Here is a 20,033-nt window from a genome sequence, read left to right as displayed (position 1 = left end):
CTTCATGTGGACCAAAGTCAATTCTGCTTTGTTCATCACTTTGAGCCCAGGGCTTAGAGTATAGCCGAGTCCAGTGCTCAATAAATATTTTAAATAACAACATTACAGCAATCTCCCTAGCCATAGTTTTGCTTTCCATGGTTTCAGTTACCCAAGATCAACTGTGTTTTGAAAATATTATATGAGAAGTTCCAGAAATAAACAATTTATAAGGTTTAAATAACTCACTATAGTATATTATTATAATTATCCCATTTTATTATAGTTGTTGTTAATCTCTTATTGTGCCTAATTAGACCTTAGGTATGTATGTATAAGAAAAAAGTAAATAAAAATAAAAATATATATGTATGCTATCCACATATATTCAATTACCCACAGTTTCAAATATCCACTGGGAGTCTTGGAAAGTATCCTCTGTGGATAAGTGGAGACTACTGTATACACAACAGGCGTCATCAGAAGCAAAGGGAGAACAGAAAGAAAGCTTGCAGCCTAGTAAGAAAAGGTTCACACATATGCAATGGTATTGAGAAAAAATGATGTACTGCTATAAAATAAATATTGCTGTGGATAATTCTGCCTAGAATGACAGAGGTGTATATATTTTTCAACTATTTCTTATAAAAAATGCTTTAAATTATTTTAGGTTTGCAAAATATAATATGGAATCTTACTTAATCCAAAGTTTCATATTTAGGAATTCATGAGAAACTTACCAGTGCTCACTAGTACCTTGTTGCCTATTATCAAGAACTCACAGGTTGGTTAGTATGGCTACCATATAATTTATTGACCAAAATGGAACACTTATGAGTGTGAATGGGGCCTTGTTATAATAGTTATCTTGGAAACAGATATAAAGAGAAACTGTCCTCCAAGAGGTGAGAGACCTGTGGTTGTAGGAGATACCACTCCGGTAATAGGCCCACCATCTTTTATTCGAAATCTTTAGACCAGAGGATTTTTCAACATTTAAAAGTGTTTGGATTTTAGAGAGAAGATATGATATATAACAGCCCCAGCAGTATCTAGGGCAGAACCTCTTAATCTAACACAGTATAATTCCACAGCATACTGATTGGGATAAATAAAAGCTATGAACAGCTTCATGTCAATTCAGGGCAGACTATACGGCCAAATGAGTCATGATAATTACTTTCAGTTTTCAGAGTTTTTTGGATTGCATATAAAGGCTTTTGGTCCCACTGTAGACTTCAAGTTATTTCTATCTTTGGAATATATTATTGTTATCATGCCATACAGGAAAATCAACATCTTGTTCCTTAAACTGCAGTGACATTACAAATTAATCTGGCACACACTACACTTAATTTAATGAATAATACCACTTTTTAGTTCTGAAATGGAAAAGTTGAATGCAATGTGGGAAAATATGTTTCTTGAATGTTTTTTTTAATAAAATTTGAAATCCTAAGTAGCCATTTAAAATTATTATTTCCTTTAAATCAGGTCTACCTAGCAATATGAGTTAAGTGTTCTACTATACCAACCTAATACATAAAATACATATTAATAAAACAAGAAAAGATTTAAATAAGATTTAACATGTTTTTAACATACCTTCCCCTAAGTTTCCTTTACAATGACATTTTTAATGTCATTGCTCTTTCTCCTTTGACATTTTAAATATTTGATTTCAAAAATTAAATTTATTATAAAGAATACCATTATAAGTATTAAATCAGGTTTATTTTTTGTTTACATACATACTATGAATGAGATCCACATCATTTGTTGAGTTTTGGACACAAGCTACTGATCATTGCCATGTCTCTACTCTTCTGTGAAAGCCATGGCAGGAAATAAGACTAAATATGTCGAGTGGTACAAGTGCAAATTTACACAAAAAAGTTGAAAAGTTTACCTCCTCCATTTCTTTTATCATTGAATTTTGAATGAAAGAACAAATACATCATTGCAACATGAGAAGAATGATATGCACTGAACCGCTTAGGTTCTATGACACTTGGATAGAAATTCAGTTGAGAGATCTCAACACACACTTTCTCCTGACAATATAACGAAAAAAATTACGAAGGCTAAAGAGGGTCAAGGTGAAGGAGTTCCCAGAGAACTTCTAACTATAAAGGCCAAAATACTCAACCGGTTCTTACATTTACAGATACTTAATAGAATTGTTTATAAACATATACATGCAAAAGTCAAAACTTGCCTCCAAGAAAAAAAACAGAACAAAATAAACAGTCCTGATTCCTCATGGGATGATGGTGGTAGTGGTGATCATGACTACAATGACTGCTGAGCATCTAGTTGCACTTGGCATTGAACTATATACATTTTCTCATTTGACTTCACAGTAACCACTATGAAGGTCTTGTATTGGTACCTATGAGATGGGTATCATTACTACCCTCACTTTAATAGGACACTGCCAAATGTCACATGTCCACATGTCCACATGCCAAAGCTGATTCTTGGACACTGAGCTCCATTATCATGAGAACTAAGGATTTAAAATGGAGCTTCAATTTTTAGGGGTTTTCTTGGTAATAGAAAACCCCTGGGAGATAAGTCTTTTTCTACATGTGCCCTTTGGGTCCTCAAACATAAAGGCTAAAAAACTGGTGTGCTTGGACACCTCACTTTTTTGGCAGTTGTTTCCTCACATCAGAAACATGAAACATTAAAGTCCCCCCTCACCCCCCCTCACCCCCCCCTCGGGGGCCCACACATCAGAAAGAAAACACAAAACCGGAATGTTCATTGTGCCATTTCCCAACACTTTCTGCTTGATTCAATCTTTGTTCCGAGTGAAGGACAATTAAAAATACAAATCACCCACAAAGAAAGATGGAACAAGAAGATAAGTGAGCTGCCTGGGACTTTTCCTAAAAGAGGAAGTCTTCTGACTCTATATGACCCCAGGGCTATGCTGATAAAAACAAACACATTTTTTTAAAAACTTTTTTGGTTTTGCAGTCCATCTCAACAAATCCAGCAGCAGACAATCAGGGTTTAAACCTAAGCACATTCTGGAAAACCTTGGCACCTCTATTTGCCTTTCCTTCTTTAGTGACACAGGGAATCCACGAGACCCCCAACATACATCCTTGCACACAGCCAAGTCCCACCAACATCTGGGTGATGGAGAATGAGACAGGAAGACGGGTCCTAAGGGTAAAATATTTCGCACTGTCTCCTGCCTTTCTGTACAGCCAGCAGAAGCGAGGGGCATAAGAAAGCGGGGGGAGCAGGTGAGAACAGAACAGAGGGGCTCACTCTCCAAGTGTCCACTGTTTTCTCCTTTAAAAAAAAAAAATCCAAATTATAGTTTTGTAAAGAATGAAAATAGCACAGATTTTGTCCCAGGCACACCTATCCTACCTGATGAATGGAGAACAAGAGTTAAAGAAGTCAAATCCATGCCTGGGGCTCAGAGAAGGATGACAGCAGCTTGGCCATAGGTATGAAAACTTTTACATGGCACCCTTGCGTTCAGCCGTGCTTCCAGAAATGTTTCCCAAGTCATTTAGTCATGTGTGAAACATGCTTTCTTTAAAATATGAATAAATAAATCTACCATGATCTGTGACAGATACAAACATAATCTGTTTTTGCAAAAAAAAATGATAAGAAAGCTATGTAAAGTTGCAGACAGATTATTCTCCAGATACATCTAAATTATGAAAATCTAGGAGTATTTCTTAATCCATCATCTTTTTAGAGTATTTTCTAGAAAAATTCATATAAAACATTACCTAAAAGGGTGGGTGGGTACCTTTAGGAATTTAAAATTTAAAATTACATCAGGGCCATCAGGTGTGTTTGGCCCTCAATCTAGATGGCACCATCTTCTGCAATTCAGCAAAGCAAGAATCACAGAAGGATTTCCAAACTCAAGTTCATTCTGAATTTTCAGACCTTCTTTCCATATGGAAAATAGGAAAAGAAGCAACCCAATTTCCCCGCTAATCAGCATGTCCTCTGGGCACAGCTTCTCCTTTTGGGGGTTAAGGAAAGAGTTCGTTTAAGATTGTCCTCCTTTTTCTTTATGAAAGGTTGGTGTCCGGGAGACATCCTTCTAAGTCAGAAACTTCACAAGCCCACAAGATACTTCCTTGTCCTCATGTACACTGGGTTAATAGCAATAAAGTACTCCTAAATTTGTGACAAAGTTACATCCTGATTAAACCATAATAAGTTGAAAAGATGTTAAGTTTAAAATGTATTTAAGGCCAGGCACGGTGGCCCATGACTGTAATCCCAGTGGCTTGAGAGACTGAGGCAGGAGGATTGCAAGTTCAAAGCCTGCCTCAGCAACTTAGCAAGGCCCTAAGCAACCGAGTGAGACCCTGTCTCTAAATAAAATATAAAAAAGGGCTGGGGATGTGGCTCGCCCTTGGGTTCAATCTCTGGTAGAAAAAAAAAAAAAAGGAAAAGAAAGAAAATGCATTTAATACAGCTAATCTACTGCATCTCATGACCTAGCAACATAGCACACTGGTCCATGGCTGACTAGGAGTTGTGTCTCCTGACACTGCTCAGCATCACCAGAGTATCCTGCAGCAGATCTCAAACCCCCAAAAAAGATCATCAGAAAGTTGAAAAATCGTCTTGTCAAACCATTCTAAGTCAGGAACAGTCTGTATGTGGGAAAAGTTTAATAAGATGGAGCAAGTGGGGAAAAGGGTAGACACAAAGTGGATAATTTAGATAGAGCCAGAGGAGGGGCGTGTTGGGAAATGGGCAGGACCTGAATCATGCCAGTGGTACATGTACCCAGCTATGTTCCACTTCCCGTATGACAGACTATAAGAGACGTTTTACCTCACTAAGAGTACAGAAAAGATGAGGGAACACAAGGAGAAGGAAGATGGAAATACTTTCAGGATTTAAGCTTGAAAAGCCAAATAGCAGGGATTCTTCAGTGAGCCAGCAGATTAACAAAGGAAACTATTTGCATGAAATGACAAAATTGTTTTCTGTCATCTGATTCAAGCCTGTCACTGGCTCACTACTTTAAAAACCAGTGCCTTCCCCCAAAGAGTTGGCTGTGAGAAAAAAAACAAAAAACAACTTGCTCTGAAAAAGGATAACAATTGCCTCCCTCACTCCACATCCACAGTCTGTCCCTGACCATCTCCTTCTTGCTGCCAGTTTTACTATGAGGATTTCCTTTGAGTTGTCCTTCTTCCAGTAAACTTGCAATAAAAGTTACATTATTATTATTATTATTATTATTCCATACAATGCAACTTGTAATGTTCCAATCAAGTTAGGATCCAATATACAAACTACAAGCTGATGCACTATAGTTTTCACCAACAGTTCTATCTGTTCTTGGGATAAACCACCTTGATTACCACTGAATCCAACTGGAAAAGAGAGCCAAAATTACAACTTGGGGGATTGGGGTTGTGGCTCAGTGGTAATGTGCTTGCCTAGCATGCAAGGGTTCGATTCTCATGAACCTCATGAACATGAGGCACTGGGTTCGATTCTTAGCACCACATACAAATAAATAAAATAAAGGTCCATCAAAACTAAAAAATATTTTTAAAAAATTACAACTTGTTCTAAGTACAGGATTACCTCTGAAGCAGGGATACATTTCTCCTCTGTAAGATACAGGATTGTCATTAATTATTTTTCAAAGATATCTACTGCCTCACAACAACTTCCAAAAGGTTGTCAGAAGTCGCATGTGGCATCCATTGTCCTCTGTTTCCTTCTCTCTGCCATCCCTTTCAGAACCACAAGGGTTTGCTTTCCTCTCCTTGTTCAAGTATATGTGGTGGGCATTTTCAAACTCAGGTGTGGTAATCTTACCCCTTACAATCCATAATTTCTCTAAACCATAGTCTCCTGGTCTATAAACAAAGACCTTAATAGCAACTTGGCAGAGCTACTATGAGAAAAAATAAATAGAAGGTAGTTTATATTAGTAGGACAAGAACAGGATGAGATTGCATTGGTCTCCCCTAAGAAACTTCATATGGTAGGGCCCAGGCTCTGCCTAATAGCAGAGAAGACAAAGCCAGAATATTCCACAAAGAGCAACAGGGTATCCATGGTCCATTTTCTGGAGTAGAAGTATATTCCCGAGCCTGCAAAATAGTATCCAGATAAATTTTCCCAAACATCTTATTAACTTGGTCAAAAATCCTTCAATGACTCCACAAGGCCCATTAAATACAATCTGAGTCCTGGCCACCATAATGCACCTTCATCCCACCTTTCCAACCCCTTCTCCCACTGATTCCTGCCACCTTCTGACGCAATCAAAGTTCATAACCTCACATACTTGAAAACTAGCTTATACAAAGTTTTTTTGTTTTTTGTTTTTGGTGCTGCAGATTGAACCCAGGGCCTTGTGCTTGTAAGACAAGCACTCTACCAACTGATCTATACCCCCAGCCCTCTGTATAAAGTTCTTAAAGCAAGAATCCCATCTTGCACATCTTTGAACCTTCCAGACTGTCAAGCACAACACCTTACACATAATAATATGTAGTCATTATTTATTGATAACAAACTGGGTGAATCCCTCCTTGGAGATCTCACTTGGGACAGGGCACAGGGGGAAAAGACAGAGGACATTAACTACAAGTTGAAATGGATAAACTTATTAAGAACAAGAGATAAATAAGGGAAACAAAATTACTGAAAAAAGCATGCAAGCTGAAAGAGAATCATTTTACTATATTGGAGACATTTTCCAGGGAAATCAAGCTAAGTATGTTAACAAACTTTTGACTTAGATTTATTCAATATTTCATTCAAAAAACCTTGCCGAGCCAAGCACCATAAAAAGCATCATGTGCCAAGCATTAAGAAGAGCTCTGTGGAGAACACAGAGAATGAAGACATGATCTCTGCTCTCAAAGAGCTTACGCTGCAATGATGGAGGCAGGCACGGCAACACAAAGACAAGACGTGGGCATTTAACACAGCTGGTCTTTGGTTCAATCTCTATATCTGACTCACCTCCATCATTTGGTTCACCTCATTTGGTTCACCTCGCAGTCATGTGACCCTGCATTTTAGAGAGGTGAACTGTTTGGAAGGCTGTTGAAGTTTTATTCTATTATGTAAAAGACCTAGAGAAAGGAAAGTCTCTGGAAGGCTTCAAAGAAGAAGGGGCATCTGAATTGAGGGATGAGGGATCCTCAGGAGCAACATTCTGAACAAAAGGAAGAGAAACAACAAGAATAAAAGGGGGAGATTTAAAGGAGACTTTGAACCATTATTAATAATGAGAAACTGTGCTACAGGGAAAATGGAGGGATGTGGTAGAGAAACAGATGGAAGGCTTGAGTGAGTCTGGCTAATTAACAGAGAGTCAACTGTCCTTGCACCTTGGGAAAGGTCCCTGTTGTTTGACTGGGTAGATACCCAATACATCCAAGTGGATCCAAACAAGACTGATATGCCTCCCACCTCCCACAGCATGTCTGGTCCTCAGCCCTCATTAGAAAACAGCTCAGGATGTTTGTGATGCTAATAGCCAGGTCTGCCTCTGGATGGAAAATAACACATGGAGAACTAAAGCAACCATTGCAATTGAATGCCACCAACATTTATGGAGCACTGCACACACAGAGGTCACTCTGTGGGGCCAAATGCTACCCTGCACTCTCAAACTCATCATTGGTTCAAAAAGGCAGTTACTTACAATGGAGTGTAGAGTGTGGTACATTGAAACAAACCCCAGAACTCTCTGGGACTTTTGAATAAGACCTTCACACCTGATTCCTAAAGGAATGTGAAGAGTCCAGAAAACATCTAATACATGGTTCTCATTGCAGCCAGTCAACCCCTGGTTGTGAGGAGGGCTCCACACCCATGGCGGCACCACCTCCATCTCGGTCTTACTTGGGGAAGCAGACCTCAAGAAGCCTCAACGTGGCCCAGCCAACACCTGGACTTCCTCCAGTCTTCCAGGTCCCTCTGGTTTAGGCTTGGAATTAAACTGTGTGGGCTGGGGGTGGGGCAGGGTTATGGCTCATTGGTAGATCTCACCTGCCTCAGGCCCTGGGTGGATTGTCAGCACCTCAAAATAAATAAAAGACACAGGGTTTCCCAGCGGTTATCTTTAAAAAAGTAGAGGAGAAGAAAATATTCACCAGGCCCTTCCACAGCCTTCCATAGGGCTGAAAGTCGAAAAGAGCACCTTTGCTGGAGAATCCTAAAATCCTCCACCCTGCTACATTCTCTTGGTTCTCTAACCTGGGTTTCTTATCCAAATTACTGATCTTTCCCCTCTTCACTTACTATAAACCTATCCATAATCACTTCGTCCCCTTTATAAATCAAATCAAAACAAAGAAAATCCAAAAAAAGTGCTTTTGTACCAGGGAATGACTTACTGTTTGAAACTTTCCCAGGTGGAACTCAGTGGTAGAGAGCTTACCTAGCAGTGTGAGGCTCTGGGCTCCATCCCAGTGGGAGGGAGGGAGGGGAGGGGAGGACAGGGTGGGGGCCAAGCTGAGCCAAGCCAGGCCAGGCCTGGTTATTATCAAAAGCACAATCCGATCCTTTCAGCAATGCCCATCCTGTCAATGGACTCCAAATGCACACCCCCTTACACATCCTCTTACACACTGCAGGTGCACAGCTGTGACAAACACAGCTGCTAACAGTCATTATCTATCATTTTCTGAAATGTAAAGGGGGAAAATGTTCCAAATGCTCAGTAACCTTCCCCAAATACACCTTGCTTTATCCCCAGAACAAAACCTTTCCTTCCTGGGAAACAGGAACACAAGCCCTCAATCAGGTACAGGAAGCCACCCGAGGTGGGCCCTGACACTCCCCGCTGATCTATTTGTTCCAGCTACACCAGGGAGTGCTCCAGGAACCAGCAGCTTAAGGAATTTTGGACCTTTTTGCTTTTTGCTGTTCTTTCAACCAAAAATGGCCTGCTCTCCCATACCACACCAGCTGCCTCTGCCTCCCTCCATCCAGAAGCCAGTGGTGAAGCGCACCCCAATTTCCCCTGGTCCATGAGATGGGCCCTCCTCTGCCCTCCCTCCCTCAGCCTTTTGCTGGCTGTGTTTCTCTGAAGCCTGGATTTCCTTATTTTTGTTACTGCAGCTGGTTGTTTACCTGCTTGCCTCACTAAATAAACTTCGAGCTCTTTGAGAAGGAGGATTGGAAATTTTCAACTTCACGTCTTCACAGACCAGTGCTTCACACACAGCTGTTCAAAAACGTCTGTTGAAGGAATTAATTCATCTGAGTATTTAAAGTATTTGTTTGCAGAAGAGTCTTCAATTTAATTTCCTTGATATCATTTGTTTTCACAGTACTTACAGCCAATTTTAAGGACTTTTTAAAACCTCTGTCCCAAATGTTAAGGGAATAAAAATTTTGCAACTCCTCTTACTACACTGCCTTATGTCATAGAGATATTATGTATCTTTTTCCCAAATATTAACAACTCATTGTCGAATTCCAGATATTACCTTGCCAGGCTGTGTTGTTCAATAAAGACCAACTTTTCAGAACGACTGCATGAAACGAAAACTTTTGAGCAGCACATCAAAGTAAGCCAACAATAAATTTCCTACCATACAAGTTATGTTGCCCTCAATTTCTTCATCTACTGTATTTCTTGTCAGGATAAAGAGTTTCCGTTCTGCTGATAATTCACAATAAATACACAAATGCTTTTAATAATTTTACTTAACATATCTGTTATTACAGTAATAAATGGCTCCCATCCATTCAAGTAGTACTGAACCATGACTGAGAGGATTGTGTTGAACTTCCTAAGCCCCTGATTGTTATTCTGAGGCTGCCCTGCTCACCTTTACCCTGAGATACCACAGAAGCAAGGAGCCCCTGAGGGTCTCTCTCAGGAGTCCCTAGACACAGAGCTTCCCCTACAAGTAGCTGCTATAATTAATTCTCTTCCATATACAAAGCTCTGCTGTTCTTCCTCTTACCAGAAATATCAGGATTCAAAATAAAAATTATTTACGACGCTTAGTAAATAAGTTAGTTCAACAGTACTAAGAACTTAATCTGGCCACAAAACCCCAGGCAGTTTACTTGATTTCAGCAGGGCAAACTGTAATCGCTAAGGGAACTTCAATTTTAGCATTCTATGAGAAGGCTGGGTGCTCTTATCTGATTTTCCATTTACCAGTGCACTCTGATTCACCTCATTCCAGCATAACTTAATTCCTCAACCTGTGTTTTATCAGCCTCACAATGTCAAAATTCAAATTTTGAAAATGATGAAACTGTGACACATTCTACACATACTATAACGAGGGAGAATCTTGGTTAGTTTTTCAGGCCATGCTAAAATGTTCTTTTGGAAACCACAAAAAGAATGACTCGATCCAATAGTTCAACAACCAGAAAAACAAACAATTCAAAAATAGCTGAAGGACTCAAATAGATATTTCTCCTCATGAAAAGATGCTGTACGTCATTAGTTACTAGGGAAATGCCAATCAAACCATAATGAGAAACCCTTCAGAGCCATTAGGATTGCTCTTATAAAAAAAAAAAATTAAAAAAAGAAAGAAAGAAAATAACAAATGTTTGGTAAAGATGAAGAAACTGAAATCTATGTTATTGCTGGTGGGGATGTAAAATGGTACAGCCACTAGGGAAAACACTTGTGGTGGTTTTTCAAAATGTTAAACATAGAATTACCACAGGACCCAGCAATTCCACTGAGTTGAAAGAATTGCAAGCAGGGACTCCAACATTCCACACCAATGTTCATAGTAAAATTATTCACAACAGCCAGAAGGTAATAGCAACCCTGGATGAATAGATGAACAAATACAGGGACATTATTCAGTCTTAAAAAGGAATGAAGTTGTGACACATGCTAGGACACAGACGAACCTGGAAAACATTCTGCTAAGTGAAATAAGTCAGACACAAAGGGACACATGCTGTATGATCCACTTCTGTGAGGTACCTACAATAGTCAAATTCACTCAGCCAGAAATAGAAAGGGGGTTGCCAAGGGCTGAATGAAGCTGAGCTACTATACAATGTGAAGAGAGGTTTTGGTTAAGATGATGACAAAGGTCTGGAAACAGATGGTGGTGACAGTTTCAGAACACTGCAAATGTACTTAACACACTGAATTGTACACTTAAAGATGATTATTATGTAAGTTTTATGTTATGTAAATGTTACCACAATAAAAAAAAAAGAAGGACCCCACATGCATTTATGAATTCACTGCTTGCTGTCACTGCTTCTTTCAGTCCTCTATGGACGATAACTATTGTTTAATTCAGGTGACTTGAAGTATATAGCTACAGAGACACAGGTACCTGCCACAGTGAGGATGCGTTTTTAAAACTAACTAAGGGCCAGTTTGCCCTTCATGGTGGTGTCTTCTCAGCCTCCACTGATCATGCAAAAAAAACAGGACTTCCCAGCTCCCTCCTCCAGGGAGGAATTTAGGGCAGAAGTATTTATTAAGCAGCAGGGCTAGTGACAGTGTCTACCTGATGGGAGAGGGAACTTGGTGATGAAGATAATTATCCAGACTTAGCCACACCAGTTTTCCTCAATGACAAAAGACACATCAGTTCTGCAGTTCTGTGTACCAAACTGAATGTGGAAGAACTGTGGGAAAACACCAATGAAATATGTTGTTTTATGCCTATTTTACAATGTACCAAGAATCTGTGTTTTCAAAAATATATTATTATCCTAGGTCAAAAACCTGTCACATTTGCACTGTGGCTTCTTCCCCCACAGTCTGAGACAACTTGCTGCAGCCCATGGAGAGGGACTCTGAAGGGGATTCACAGAATATTAACGGTCCCTGCTTGAGCTCTCTCTTAGTTGCCTAGTGGCTTGATTCTGTTTTCTCTATCTGAATAATGTAGGTCCTTAACTGTGAGGGATGGAGATCGTCCACGGGCTAACTCAACTCCACACTGATTACTTTTCTTCTTGTCTACCTTCCTCTCCATACAGTTAGCAATGAAGAAAGACCCACTGAAAAAGTGCTGCATGATCAGAATAGCTTTTTCAGTGGAGCACCCTCTTCTACCCACCTCCCAAATTGTCACCTGACCTTCAAGAATGACAAAGCCATGATGCATTCAAAGCACCTGTAAGAGAAGCAAATCCTCTCCTATGATATTGTCAATTTACCCTGAATTCACACATTAGCAGTAAGATCCCATGCCCAAAAACAGAGGGAGAGGTTCATCTTCGTTCACTCCGGGGGGCCTCCCTTGCAGGCCAAGTTCCCACCTTCATTAGCACTATTGCGAGTCCCTGGGAGTCCCAGAACCTACCACATCCCAAGCACATCCTCTGAGTCTCACATATGACTCCTCTACCCCTGTTCCTCCTTCCTATTAAGTTCCTTACCTTTAAAGGTAAACTAAACACTCCATGAGAGTTAAAATTTTCCCATATGAACAAAATCCCAGCATCCTAAGAAAGAATCAACAAGGACTTGCCTTTAGGATTATTATTTTAAAGTGAGATTATACTTTTCTGTTCTTCTGTCAGTTGCAAATCCCTAAACCTACTAAAATTCACTTAAAACTAATCTACTGTGTTTTTATTGGAAGAAAGCAATCAGGAAAGCTCTGACCCACTGAGCAGCTGGGAATTTCGTTGCTGCAGGTTTGGTTTAGTCTTTATTTTTCTAGCTGCTGGCCCTGCTAACATGATTCCGTGAAGGTCGCATTTAATCTTGCAGAGGAAAGCTACCTAAGCAGTTCTTAGGTAGGCTTCAGTAAAAATAAATTGCCTTGGCTCTATGGATAAATCTGTTGCTTCAACCCAACCATTATAGTCAAGGAGAACAAATGAAAGGAACTGTAAAATATGGCGTTTGATTTCAAAGGAATTGCACTGCATATAGATTATGGGCTCAAAGTGTTTGCTAATAACAATAACTAAATCACTGTTAATAAAGAAGCCATGAAGAAATTAGCAGCTCTCAAATATGTATTTCCAGTCTGTCACCAAATATTTATTTGTACCTGAGGCATCAGTATCACCATTGGGACTAAAAAGTCAGAGGAATGGACTAGTAAAATTATTTTAAAGACCTGGGTACACAGGAGAAAAGTCAAACAATTTTTCTCCTTCTGGGTGCTGAACCCTTATAAAATGACAAATCCTAATGCAAAGCAACAAATCTCAATGTTCATGCGCTTAATACATATTCCATTAGGTTTCTAACACAAAGCAGATCTGTGTCACCCCTCCTGAGCTGGAATTCTGCCTTCCAAACGAACCTTTGCTTTACAACTGAAAATCGAAGCAACAAATATTTATCCAGCTCTTACTGGGTATCAAGCGCTGGTGTGGGATGCAAAGAAAGATGACTCAGCTCCAGGCTCTCAAATCACTGGCCATGTAGGTGGCAGAAATGGAAATCTCTAAGAAATCAAAGGTTTCCACAACAGACCAAGAGGCTAGGAAACATGAATAGATTATACAACGTGCTGCTTCTATAGGAATTCCAAGCATTTTATTGTTTTAGGCTAAAAACATCAGGTAAGATTTTGTAGGGAGGGGCAAAGGAGACCCATGCAGTTATAACTAGAACAACCACTAACTGAATCCCCTAGATTTCTCACCACATCTTACTTCATTTGCTAATCCTACACCATTCACTAGGGTAGCCACTGGCCACATGTGTCTACTGAACACTTGAAGAGAAGCTAAGCTGAATTAAGACATGCAGCAGGTGAAAGACACATTGGATATTAAAGATTCATATTATGGAAAAAAGAATGTAAAATATCTCATTTGCATTTTTACATTAATGACATTGAAATGACAATGTTTGGATACAATGGGATTACTATTAAAATTAATTTTGCCTGCCTTCTCACTCTTCTAGATATTTGTGTGGCTTGCGTTGTACCCTTATTGGCCAGTGTTACCCTGATCAATTCTTTTCTTTTGGCTGTGCTTTCTGCGTTCAGTCTCTGAACTCATAACGGTTCCACCCAACCTTAGTTTCACAACAATCCAAAAATATCTCATATTCATAAAGGGAGTGAAAGTGTTCTAATTTTTTTTTTCAGATCACAATGAGGCATTTGACTCTTCTTCAGTTGTGGGAAGTCAGAGTTCACAATCTGATTAAGTCTTCCTAAGAGGACCTGTAAAGGTGGGTGTTGGGCGGGGGGAATGCCCTAGCCTCCTGCAACATGGGAACAGACACAATATAAAACAGGGAAGGTAGAGGATGCAGAAACCGTGAACTCTGGCTAGGAATATTTTGCTGTTCACATACCAGGAGAATTAGATCTGTAGTCCTTTGTCTAAATTAATTGCTTTCATCCAAAAGGATAATACAATTTCTTATGTCCTCAAAAGGATCAAATACTTAAAACCTAGACTAGGTCCCTTGGTTAAGGTCCCAGGGTGTAGGAATACCCCAATCTCCCTAGGTATTTATACTTCAAAAGAGAGGAAGGCTAGAGCTAGGAGACATCTCCAGAGTTTTAAAAGCATACATCCTGAAAGGTTAGGGAAAGAACTCTGGATCCTTTCCACCCTGTCTCAAGAGCTAAAGTATAGGATCTCTTTCTCCTCTTGAGAAGGACAGTTGCTTTGTCCCAGTCTCTGCAGTGAAAATGACACCAAAGATCTATCAGTTCTCACAGCACTGAGAATCTAGGTGTGGGGCATCAACACTGCAGTGTCACTGTGATTGCTGACCTTGTTGTAAATATCAGTAAGGAATTCATTTCTCCCCGCCCCCAGGTGTTCTGGATTTCTGAAGCATTCATAATTACTGTGAAATGGGGCAACAAGTCGGAACCTTCACAGTTCTTGGCTTGTCCCAACCCTTCAAGTAGCAAGAGCTGCATCAGGACAGCAGTACCTTCTGCACTGGCTAGTCGGAATCCTAGAGCCTGGATCTGAACACAGGCTGACAGAACTGGAAAGGGGCTAAGTCCAAGGCAAGGCAACACCCAAGCTGCTTTTCCTACTCTTCACATTTACAGAGGTGGGGTCAGAGAGAATATTTCAGCATTGTCTTGAGAACATTTTTCTGGTTACAAGATTAACTGTGTTTGTTTTAAATTTGGAAAATACAAGGCGCAAAAAAGGCAAACACCCACAATCCCACCATCAAAATGATATGTTTTCTTTCAGGATTTTAAAAAATGTTGTATACACCAATACACACATAGGATTTTAAAACAGAATTAGAGGCACAATTTAATATCCTTTTTCCCTCATCCACCAACACAGATCAGATATATTTCCTCATCTTTTAAATGCTGTTGGAAAACATTTAGAATTTTTTTTTAAATTTTATAAACTCCCTATATTCTGGATGGGCCATATTACATGAGTCCCTACTGTTGGGATATTCAGGTTGTTTCCAAGTTTTCATATAACAAAACCTCATTCAATAAATATCCTCATGTATAATTTTTTTATTCCCACCTCCAATTACTACGTAAGGTCCTAAAAGCAGAAGTACTGAAACTGAGTTTAATGTTTTTAAAACTTTAAATGCATAACACTAAGTTAAATTCAATGTATAATCTCAAGTATAGAATACCATGTTTCCAGACAGTGACCCGCAGTACCCTATTACAGTACCCATAGTTCAACCTTAACCTGTGCCATCTATTAGGAAAGCACAGCATCAGTCCATTCTATTTTCCTAATTTCCTACATAGCTCCTGCCATTGACAAAAGTAAAACAGCACTAAGGAAGAGCAACAAGGGGAAGGGCAGAGGGCCTAAGAGAGTTATTACGATATTTCTGATTAATTTTATTCACATGGATCTTCCCCTGGGGGCCTATTGTTGCCTTCAAGGGCAATTTTAGATGGAGTTTGGAGCCTCACATCATGGGTAGCAATTCTTCCATCTCCAAACAATACTTCACCCCCTAGTACCTCTAAGGTGACTTAAATCATGCCCCAGTGACAACCACTCACAACTGTGTGTTTACTTGTATAAAGTCAGCTCCCAGTTTTCCCATCTTTTTCCCATCCTTGGGATAAAAAAGATCCAACCCCAAAATCAAAAGCAGAGGGTCCACCAGTATTTCCACCAGTCCCTGAATTATTATTAATTAACTACTAATTTGGCTTTCCTCACCTCCAAAACTTTCAATGACATTCCTGAAGAGACAGCCAGTCTACCTGATCTACCTGCCTGGTGGCCTCTTCTCTTCCACTCAAGGAGCCAGAGCTACTACTTAATCTGCTCTCCACCTGCTTTTCTTTTTCATTGCCCATCCCCCAACTCTCATACCCTCCCCATCCTATTCCATCACCCCACTAACACCATTTCCGGGTGTTAAGACACTCACTTTTCCCTGCTGTAATTTTTCTCATCTTCTTCAATAAATCTAGGGTAAAGAGAAGAAAAATACTCTTTTCAAAAATAATATGTTAGATATCGCTTGAAATAAAGCAATTTGTATGCAGTTTTGTCTCACTCAAAATGTCAACCTCATGAAATGGAAAAGTCAGTAGGCTTCTGAGCTGATGGGGCCAGGACAGCATTTTCTATCTACAAAGCACTTCTTTGGATCCTCCAAAAAAACCTGATAATCATAAGCTCAATAAGGACAAATTAAAATATAAGCTCATTTTCCTTTGATCACATTAAGTGTGCAAGTATCAAATGCTGTTACACAGAGCAACAGATTGCTAAGTATGCTTGAAAGAAATTATTTATGAAAATTACATAGCAAGTAGTTAACTCTCAAAAATGTTTGTTTAATGAAAACTACTGGACCGGCTTTTATCACACAAAATCCTAAATTAAGATTTTCATTGAACTAATTTGCTCTTGTCCTTGAGATAAAAATGTTTAGAACATATCATCAGAAGTCCTGTTTCTCCTATGAAGACATTCTTTGCTCAACTCTAGTTCTTTCTTGCTAATGGAGCTGAATACTAAGCTGTTAAAAGGGGCTATAAGCCAGAACAGAATCAAAACAAACCAGAAAACAAACATAATTCTCTATGGCCTTCTGGACAAAGAGACAAACCCGTAAAACAAAGTCCTTGCCTTTTCAAAATGGAAAATATGAAGTATCACAACCATAACACAAATACTGGTTTTTTTTTTTGTAGGACAAGCAAGGTCAACATAGGCAGAGCCTATACAAAGTGACCACAGGTCCCCTGTTCAAAGCATTAACTCAAATATGAAAACATGCTTTCTGCATGGCATGGCCTCTGAATCAATGCAGAGATCAAAGATTTGGCCCTGGGAAGAGATCCCATGGTTCTCCAGCCTTGCTCTGGCTCACAAACCTGAGGGAGACTGTGCTTAGGGATCTGGCATAAACTGGGGAAGAAAAGGTCCATAGTGGGAGCAAGTAAGGCCCCTAAGGAGTGGACGGGGCTCTACTCAGTCTCACATCCCTATGGTTCTGTGTGGTTTCTAAAAGCTCCCTCCCCTAAATCACTTTGATTAGACACTATCCTGTAAGGATGACAGGACTCTGGCCACATTTTGCAAATGTAAAAATGAAGGTCCCAAAGGAGGAAGTGGCTAGGTAGTTAATAAAAGAGCTAAAAAGTCAACTCCAGGCTTCTAAGTTCATGCATCTTCCAGTACAGAGCCTTGTACTCAGCTGTTTGTCAACAAATATTTAATAAATAAATGAAATAACAGCATGATGGATGTGTTCATTTAACAAAATGATTGCTCGAATTACTACATTTAGCAAGTTAATTATTCATTTAAAATAATCCTTGGTGTCCCTGGATCCACAGCAGAACTCAAAAATTCTGAAGGTAGGTCCTCCACTGGTTTCAGGACCTCAGGAAGGCTAACAGGATAGAATTTACCCAATACAGATCTGCCCAGACTCTCTGACATGCCAACTCTTTTCATTTGGCTGGAATGGGATAAAGGAGACTTGTGATACTAGTTTTCTCAAGTCAAAACAGGAGTCCTGACCAGAAGTCATTTGTGTCTCTTGAGTCACAAAAATGGGCACATGAAGGCTTCCTACATAAACACAACTTCTTTCAGGGATGGTCTGTCAAAAGACGGAATTCATAAGGGGTTAATCAATGTAAAGGGACCTGAGAAGGTAAAAAGCTGCTTGCCCTGAATCCAGAGAGGGCCAGGAATCCTCTGGACAAGGCTACCACCCAGCATTAGCAGTCCAAGGGATGGATGTCAGGGTTATGTATTTCCCTTAGCATTTTATAAAAAATATTGGCTTCAGATTAACTCTGAACCCTGTCAATAATTCACCATCCTTTGTGAAAAAAAATCAAAGTTTAACCAAACTTCCTTACCTCTTTTCCACCAGCCACTCCCAATGTGAGAGCCAATCCTCAACACTGTCACTGTGCATTAAGCTGACATTCTATACCAAAGATTGATCCACCCAGGCCAAAAGAAGGGCGGAGATGGGGCAGAGAGAGATGGAAAGTCCTGACCTCCTACTCCCGTGTGGGAAGGAACAGGGTGTCCAATATACATGAAAAGAGTTGGATTTTATTATTAATAATAATTGATATTTCACAGCTCTTTACTTTTATAATTATTTTGTGTTTTTATATTACATGTTTTAAGAATGCACTATTATATTTATTTTCACATGTTATCACGTTATTTTCACATATTATGGTACTGGGCACAGAAGTAAAAAGTCAATAAATGCAAGTTAATCAAGTCACCTTAAGTATGGTATAGCAAACTACTGAAATCAGCTAAGTGAGAAACTGTAGTTAACAGACAATGAATTCAAGAGTCAGAAACATGGTCAAGAAAATTCAAACTAAAGCACAATGATGCTTGAGAAGATGTTTTACCTGATATAAAGAGGGAAAATGTATGGATCCAACCACTGTTATTTATGTATCACTTGGTCTCCAGGGATAAAGCCTAACTTTTCTTCTACCAGGAAAAAAATTCACTGATATTTTGTCACTATAATAATTTCCTGGTACTTTACATATAATATTTATCTTGTGTTTAATTCTTTACCATTACTTACATACTCTCAGAAGAAGTAAAATGCCTTTTTGTAGGAAATGCTATATGAGAAAGTTAACATCTGATCTAGTCACAATTTCCTGGCTTTTTTTTTTTTTTCCTTAATAATAATCGGACAGAATTCTCAAAGTTAATGCCTTCACACTTGTAGATTGCTATAACTTTAGGCACTGTTGTTTTATACACAGTAGCTCAACTGCTTATAAAATCCACCCTATAAATACATAGTTAAGTATTATTATTACCTTTCATAAAACTAACTCCAAAAGGTAATTACTGTATTTATTTTTGTTGCTGTTGATGATTGATAGCTCATCAACTAGAATGAAATCTCTATAGAGCGTAGTGGCTGGCTTTCTTGTTTTCCGTTGAATCCGCATAGCCTAGTACTGTGTCTGGCACACAGTGAATATTCTATGAATATTTATTAAATGTATAAATAATCCCTTGACTACTTTAAGCTCTTTTTGGTAGAAGGCAGATAAGGGAACATGACCCAGATATCACATTTATAGTTTAGTGGTCTGTTCACTATCAAAAGGCAATTATGTGAAAATGCTCTAAAAACATCACAACTTATACTAGATAATGCTGAGAATAAAAATGCAATGTCCTTCATAGCACAAGAAAATCAATACATATCAAATGTCGAACATCCAAAGTTTCAAATTTTCCACTACTAAGTTCAAATCACTTTAACTAGCTCTGGGATATTAAATATTTGCCTAATAGAGTATTTCAGAAGGCAGGCAAGAGAAAAATAGGGCTATAGTTCATAGAACTGTCAGGACTTTACAACAACTCTTAGTTGACCATAGTTTGCTTCAGATTTGACTACAAAACCTTACTTTTATTATGATGACATTTTTACAGGTAAGTAAGTCTGAAATATGTGAATTTCTAACTTTTGAAGGTTAACAAAAAAAACTCATTGAGAATGAAATATGTAGATGTTTAATTTTAAGAAGCAGTTACAAATCATAACAGATAGGAACTCTTGGATGTAAGAAGCCAAAATCTAACTTCTTACACAACAGGCAAAGTTATAAATTATAATCATTCACTGATTACAGTGAAATTCTGGACTT

The 20,033-nt window shown here is 39.0% G+C and overlaps 1 protein-coding gene across 6 annotated transcripts in view; it reads right to left on the bottom strand.

The window, feature by feature from the left end:
• Nucleotides 1-20,033, bottom strand: part of Irf2 (interferon regulatory factor 2) — an 86,724-nt gene that overhangs the window by 64,198 nt on the left and 2,493 nt on the right. The window contains exon 1 of one of the 6 annotated variants that reach the window (XM_077792543.1): nucleotides 16,289-16,327. The exons of the other annotated variants lie outside the window; for them this stretch is intronic. The gene's annotated coding sequence lies outside the window, so the exon portion shown is untranslated. Of the gene's footprint in view, nucleotides 1-16,288; nucleotides 16,328-20,033 lie in introns of those variants that run through there. 6 annotated transcript variants of the gene reach the window in all.

Source organism: Urocitellus parryii, chromosome 14, assembly GCF_045843805.1.
Source record: "Urocitellus parryii isolate mUroPar1 chromosome 14, mUroPar1.hap1, whole genome shotgun sequence".
Classification (NCBI taxonomy): domain Eukaryota; kingdom Metazoa; phylum Chordata; class Mammalia; order Rodentia; family Sciuridae; genus Urocitellus; species Urocitellus parryii.
This window is presented reverse-complemented; position numbering and strand designations above follow the sequence as displayed.